This window comes from Psittacula echo (genome assembly GCF_963264785.1).
Source record: "Psittacula echo genome assembly, chromosome: 3".
NCBI classification, from domain to species: domain Eukaryota; kingdom Metazoa; phylum Chordata; class Aves; order Psittaciformes; family Psittacidae; genus Psittacula; species Psittacula echo.
Window position 1 is genome coordinate 91,679,581 of NC_137736.1, and position 8,061 is coordinate 91,687,641.

Below are 8,061 nucleotides of genomic sequence, written 5' to 3' on the forward strand. Positions count from 1 at the left end.
TATAAATTTCAAAGGTCACCCATCCCTGACATTCTAAAGATCAATAGATCTTTACTGAGTTATAATTTCACAAAGATTGTATACTTGAAAGCCCTTTAGCTCTTCTACGAAGGGTTAGCATGAGCCATTGCAACCAGTAATACAGTGAAGTAACAATAAATGTGCTCCCAGGTCCAGTTTTTTTCCTTTCTCATTGATATGTTTTTACTGCAAAAACTCTTGAAGTTCTCCAGTTGGGAAGTAATTCCATTCCCCCTCTACCCCATCAAAATCCATAGCCTATATATATACATTGAACTTTTCTAATTTGCGTTTTTGCCTGAATTGTGATAGTGTCATAGTGAAGATTCAAACGAGAGTCATAGAAAAGTATATAAATTGTCAGGCAAAAATAGTTCCTAGAGTGTCACGTGTGTCACAAAAGGGTGCAAAAATATTGTATAGCCCTTATACCTTTAGAGAAGAGATTCAGAGCAGCCCTGCGGAGAAGGACTTGGGGGTGTTGGTCGATGAAAAAATGAACATGAGCCGGCAGTGTGCGCTCACAGCCCAGAAAGCCAACCGTATCCTGGGCTGCATCAAAAGGAGCATGACCAGCAGGTCGAAGGAGGTGATCCTGCCCCTCTACTCTGCTTTTGTGAGACCGCACTTGGAGTATTGTGTGCAGTTCTGGTGTCCTCAACAGAAAAAGGACATGGAACTGTTGGAACAAGTCCAGAGGAGGGCCACGAGGATGATCAGGGGGCTGGAGCACCTCCTGTATGAAGACAGGCTGAGAAAGTTGGAGCTGTTCGGCCTGGAGAAGAGAAGGCTGCATGGAGGCCTCCTAGCAGCCTTCCAGTATCTGAAGGGGGCCTACAAGGATGCTGGGGAGGGACTATTCATCAGGGACTGTAGTGACAGGACAAGGGGTAACGGGTTCAAACTTAAACAGGGGAAGTTTAGATTGGATATAAGGAAGAAATTCTTTCCTGAGAGGGTGGTGAGGCACTGGAATGGGTTGCCCAGGGAAGTTGTGAATGCTCCATCCTTGGTGGTGTTCAAGGCCAGATTGGATGAGGCCTTGGGTGACATGGTTTAGTGTGGGGTGTCCTTGCCCATGACAGGGGGGTTGGAACTAGATGATCTTAAGGTCCTTTCCAACCCTAACTATTCTATGATTCTACCTCCCCAGCATCCAAATGCTGAATTGATGATAATCATCTTTCAAGAACCTTTCTGTCTAGCATGAGTCATTATTTACCAAGCCAACAACAGATAAGCCAACAACATGTAAATATTCTAAGCCCGAGTGTGAGCAAAAAAGTAAAGAGAGTCATTCATCCACCTACTAGGATTAAATCACCACAGCAATGAAATATTACGGTTATTTTTAGATAATCGCTACAAAAATTTTGCTGTAACCATCTTGAGGTAAGAGTTCAATTTTGCATTCAGACACTTAAATGTATGTACATACCATCCGTTTCTATGGTGTCTAGGCCTCCATTATGGAAAGTGAAAAGAGAACTCTCAAGAGCTCAGCCTAAAGAAGATATACATCTGCCCAGCTGAACAGCTGCTTTAGCTCCACTAACTGCATTAATTAAAATACAGAATCATAGAATCACAGAATCAAAGAACGGCTTGGGTCGGAAGGATCCTTAAAGATGACCTAGCTTCAACTCCTCTGCCATACAGGGCGTATTTTATACACATAGCTCACATACAGATTCCTGTACTGCAGAGACCTCATATTCGGAAGTCTCAGCTTGGACTTTAACCCCTTTTCGTCTTCTCTAGCTATTTTTTTTCAAGCAAGAACCAAACACCAACTTCTTAGCACTCTTCTACATAAAAATGCTATAGTATGGAAACCATCCAACATTTAAGCAACAGATTAGAGTAGGATTCACCTCTCTTAGTTTTTAATTTATGTTATTTAGATGTCAAGAGATGAGCTATTCACCATAGGTTGTCTTGGTACTCTTACATCACTATTCACTTGATCTGTGTTAGACAGCCACTTTAGGATGACACTAATTATGCCCTGAGAGTACTTATTTCTTTATATTAACTATATGAGAGTTTAGGATACCTCACTCAAATCTGGGCACTCATAATAGGGGTCTGTCAATCATAAATATGAAATGGCAAATCCATGCTATAAACATTTCTTTGGTTCTCTGAAAGCAACAAAGCTTCAAAAGCAAGATCATATAAAGAACCCACAAAACGGTTAACTAGTCATTGTCTGATTCATAGAGGAAAATAGATAATCCACAGCTCTCTGTAGATTTAACCTACAAGATAATTTCCCTACAAGTGCTTAAGCACAGACCAAGAGGAATAGTACTGTGAAATGTTGAACAAGACATGGTAAGACGTGCTTTGTACCCTTGATGAGAGCTTTCAACCACAGTCCTTTAGTTAAGTAGCCATCAATCTGAAACTAAAAACCTTCATTAAAAAGTACTGCACCATAAAGCTAACTAAGGAAGGGCAATACTCTCCCAGCTAAGAAAAGTGCAAGAAAGAAAGCACAGCAAAATCCCTGTCAACAATCTTAGACAACTCAACACCCTGGAGATGCTGAAGAGCCTTACAGAAACTAAGTGCCCTCTGTGAGAGCTGTTAGCTTGTCTATTGTCAGCTCTGAGCCTCTTCTAACTTAATGTGCTTCTTCTGGGATGGAGGGGAAAGAATGTGCGAACAGAAAGCAACATTGCTTCCAAGTCTTACAACTACTTTATTTTTGACAATCATAGAGAAAAAAATCTGCTTGAAAGCTACAGCATCAGGCAGGCACTGTTTCACCCGGAAGAGTCCAGAAAGAAGTCATCTGGAAAGCTGATCAGGTACTTGCCTACAAGTGGGAAAGCTGTTGGACCCTACTTTCTGTTGTGCCTGCCTTGCAGTGGGCACAGTTGGTAATAGGCATCAAAGATAAACTTCACAGCATCCTGACTCTCTTTCCAGGCCAACTCCAAATATGGATCATAGTGAAGCCTGGAGGCAATTCTGGCAACAAGTTTAAAATTATCCCTGCCAGCCTAAACAGCATGCCTGTTACTTTTTCTTCTCCATCTTTGACATATACCTTATGCTGAGTACTGCAAGGAACATACTTATTTAACACTGTCTGGGTAGCTGCCAGAGTTTTGGTATTGAAGCAAAATGGAGGAAACATGACAGAAAAAACACTATGATTCACCATGCATGGTGGACAGCGACAACACTAAATGGACACTTGATGCTTTTTGCTTGAACATGCAAAAAAATAGCCGGATTCCCGGTAGAACACATGATCAAATTCTACTTTGCTGTGCACTTTGTCCTTGATATGTCTTTGTCTTTTTGTCATGGTTTAAGCCCAGGCCGTAAATCAGAACCACGCAGTCCACTTCCCCCCCCAACCTTTCTTCCCTCCGCTCCTGGAGGGACGGGGAGGAGAATCAAAAGAATGCAACTCCCACGGGTTGAGATAAGAACAGTTTAATAACTAAGGTATAACACAAATCACTCCTGCTGCCACCAATAATAATAATGATAAAGGAAATAACAAGGGAAGAGAATACAACCACTCACAGACCGGTACCTCACCCCCACCCTGCAGCATTCCAGCCCTTCCGGGAACTCTCCCTTCTACATCCTGAGCATGACGTGCTGTGGTATGGAATACCTCTTTGGCTAGTTTGGGTCAGGTGTCCTGTCTCCGCTTCATCCCGGCTTCTTCTCCTCCCTGGCAGAGCATGGGACTCACAAAGTCCTTGGTCAGGGTAAACATTCTGACCAGCAACTGAAAACATCGGCTTTATCAGTATTATTCCCAGGCCGAAAGTCAAAGCCACAGCACCGCACCAGCTACTAAGAAGGAAAAAAACTGACTGCTGCTGCTGAACCCAGGACAGTATCCACCCCTTATGCCATATCATTCATGTCATGCTCAGATCCCACATTTTCAATATAAGTCCACCCCTCGATCATGAGTCCATCTCTATGTTGCATCTCTGCCCTGATGGCTTAAAGTGTCACTTGCCCATCAGGCTCAAAATAATTCACCCACCCCTTCAGCAGTCTCTGCAACTTGTCGTCGGGGACTCCACACAGCTGCCTTCCATCTCCGATGCTTCCAAAGCACTGGAGGGGCCCAGTGGACTAGATACTTGCCCATACTGTCCCACACACCATGACACTCATGACTGTCCAGCCTTGGGGAAAACCTCTCGGTCCCTCTATATCGTCGTCTAAACCCAGACAAGACCCAAACCTGACTCTGCTTAACTCTCGGGATCAGACAAAATGGCCGTGGGTCACTCTGTGTGTGTGCCAACATGGTGATCCCCATCACAATCAGCAGGCAGGTCCCAAGGGTACCCAAAGGCCATTCAAAACCTTCAGGACTTTCAAATGATGCTGCTGTACTTGCAGGCTCTCTCACTGCCAGCTTCCCTTTTTCTGAGTCCAGATCTTCCTCCTCTGCCTTGCTGGGAAATGCTGCGTGGTCTCCTGCATCCTGCTGGGGATCAGGCTCACGAAGCTCGGCGGGCGGCTGCTGGGGGATGCTCTCGGCCGCCGCGGGAGTGGGCTCGGCCGTGGAGCTCGGCTCCTCCGCCGCCTCCTCCCGCTGCTCGGCAGCCGCTTCCTTCCCGCCCTCTGGCCCCGCTCCCGCTGCCGCTTGGTCCCCGGGGCCGCTCTCCCAGGCCGCTTCAGCCACCGCCGGCTCCCGGGGCCGCTCCCCCTCAGCTCCCCGCAGCCTCACAAAGATAGAGGCGAGGACGAGGGCCAGGACGGTGAAGAGCAGAGGGACGGTCATGAACAAGTCCACGGCCACGTCCATCCCGCCCTGCTGCCGGAGCCCGCCCGCATTACAAGCCATTACCGTAAAGTACAATGAAACAAGAACCTTAGCCCAAGGCCCACACTTGATAAACACTAACACAGCAAATACCGGCTCTAAGTAAGCTACAGCATACTGAAACTGTGGCGTCAAGAGAAACAACTTTGAGAGCCCATAAATCAGCATTGTGCCTTGGTCAGATCTTTTGTTATCTCAACCCTTCAAGCCCCACGTTGGGCGCCAAAAAGAACTGTCGTGGTTTAAGCCCAGGCCGTAAATCAGAACCACGCAGTCTACTTCCCCCCGCCACCTTTCTTCCCTCCACTCCTGGAGGGACGGGGAGGAGAATCAAAAGAATGCAACTCCCACGGGTTGAGATAAGAACAGTCCAGTAACTAAGGTATAACACAAATCACTCCTGCTGCCACCAATAATAATAATGATAAAGGAAATAACAAGGAAAAGAATACAACCGCTCACCGACCGGTACCTCACCCCCACCCTGCAGCATTCCAGCCCTTCCGGGAACTCTCCCTTCTACATCCCCGGGCATGACGTGCTGTGGTATGGAATACCTCTTTGGCTAGTTTGGGTCAAGTGTCCTGTCTCTGCTTCATCCCGGCTTCTCCTCCTCCCTGGCAGAGCATGAGACTCACAAAGTCCTTGGTCAGGGTAAACATTCTGACCAGCAACTGAAAACATCGGCTTTATCAGTATTATTCCCAGGCCGAAAGTCAAAACCACAGCGCTGCACCGGCTACTAAGAGGGAGAAAAACTGACTGCTGCTGCTGAACCCAAGACACTTTTAAATCTTTGATTCTTGTCACATAAGCATGTTCAACATACTGTTTTAAAAGACTTAATGCATCATGAGAGCAAAATCGTGAGCCACAGATATGTTTGGGAAGGGAATGTGAAGATGTGTAAGCATTATTTTTCAACCCCCATCTTGCACCTCCCCTTCAGCTGCTGAGTTGTGCGCCATTTAAAAAAACAGCAACAATTCTGAAACAGTGTCAATTGTATGAAGAGGGAAAAATAACTGCCTTTGATAGATTACTGTAGGATCTCAAAGACTTACTCCATGCATATTTTCTCTTTTTCCAGTGCAATTTGTTTGACCTTACGCTTTTCTGAACAAAAGCAGGAAATTTCATTTGAAACATTCCTATGTCTTACAAAGACATGGTCTTCTCAGCAAAAACCATCACATTTCCTAAGCTACAGGCTTGAGTTTTGTTCTTGATTGATCCAGTCTTTAACTGTGACGTGATCATCTACTCCATTCTGGAAAAAGAATAAGTAATGCGTTTGCAAGAACAGCAAAGCAATCACAAACGGTTGAGACAATTTCCTTTCAAATGTATTTCAATTTAAATTTGAAATACTTTTATGTAAGTGTATTCGTATGGATCACCAGCAGCATATTTCTTGGGACTAATATGTTAGATTAATAATGGATTTCCCCTAGTTTTCAAGGAGAAATTAATCTCCTTTCTATTTTACCTGAGCGAGCAATTCAGGCATATGAGCCCTTCTACATTTCTATTCTAATCTGTATTTAGTTATGTCTTTGAACTCAGGCATTAGTGTCAGAAAAATGTAGTCAAAGTGACCATACTTTTCAAGCGAAAGACAAGTAACATTGCTTAGAAATGTCACAGGGCTGTCCAGTCATTTTTAGAAGATAAAAGTAGAAAGAGTATTGGCTAATATAGAGCTTCTTTTTGAATATCTTTAGATAATAGTCACATGTTTTCAAGACAAAGTGGAACATCACATACTTTTCTCAGTACAAATCACTACGAATTATATAAGGTTTTCCCTGAGATTAATTATGCACACACACACAAAAAATCCTTGTAATAGCTTTCTGGAAAATCTAGTTCAATCTCTAGTATTTATCACCTTGGTTGATGTGGAATAGTATCTCTCAAGAGTACCCTATGGCTACTATTTCATCCATTGACACTTTACAGGGAGTTTAAAATGATATAGGAAATAGCAGATGAAATTATAAATGCAAAATTATGTCCATGGATAAAAAACAATTCTAAATTACATGCAACTGATGAACTTTGAACTAGTTACTACTGAGGAAAAAAGAAAAAAACAAACCTTTGAACTAGGATAAATAATCTAAGAAAATTATCAGTAGCTGTCAGAATGCAAAATGCTAGAAATTATTAGAAAATGAACTGATAACACAACTAAGGACAAAATATTTCACCATCCAATTCCGTAGTGCACCTGCATCTTGCAAACCCTGTGTAGTTCTAGTTCTCGCATTTCAGGAAGGAATATAGTAGCCTTAGAAGATTCATGAGGAAAGCACACTTTGTCAAAAGATAACGATGGTGGGTTGCTGCAGACAGCAGCCAAGCACCCACCCAGTCACTTGCTCACCACCCTCAGCATGATGAGGGAGAAAATCCCAAGAGCAGAAGCTGAAAAGTCGTGGGCCAAGACAGTTAAATGAATGAAGCAAAGCTGTGTGTACAAGCAAAGCAAGGAATTTGGCTGCAAGTAGGCAGGTGTTCAGCCATTTCCAAGGAAGCAGAACCTCTGCAACTGGTTACTCAGAAAGACAAACAACATAACCATGAACAATCCCCTTCTTTCTCATCTCCTTACCACAAACTTTTACTGCTGAGTATGACACATATAGCATTGAATATGCCTTTGGTCTACTAATGTCAGCTGTCCAGTCTGTGTGTCATGCCCTCAACTCCTTTTCCACCCGCAGATACTCATTGTAGCTTGAGAAACAGAAACACCCGAATCTGTGTAAGTACTGCTCAGCAAAGCTGAAGTGCTGGTGTGTTAGCAATACAACAATCCAAAACACAGCTATGAAGAAAATTAACTCTATCTCAGCCAGATCCAATAAAAAAAGGCTTCAGTATATGAAATGACCAAATAAACTAGGCCATCAAGTTTAATGATCAAGTAGATTATTCAAAACAGGTAAAAAAGGGATGTTTTCACACAGTATGAAATAAATATGTGGAATTAGTTGATACAGGTGGTTATGGATTTCAGACTTGACATGAGTTCCCTTTATAGCAGCATATCACATTGATGCAGTGGACTGCAAACAACATTGAAAAGTTTGAAAGGAATGAACTGAAAAATATCTTAGATTTATTTCTGATCTAGTGATTTCAGCAGTTACATATAACAGGGAAAACCCAAATAAAGGTCTTGGTCCTACAGAAGCCAATGTTAATCAATTCATGAA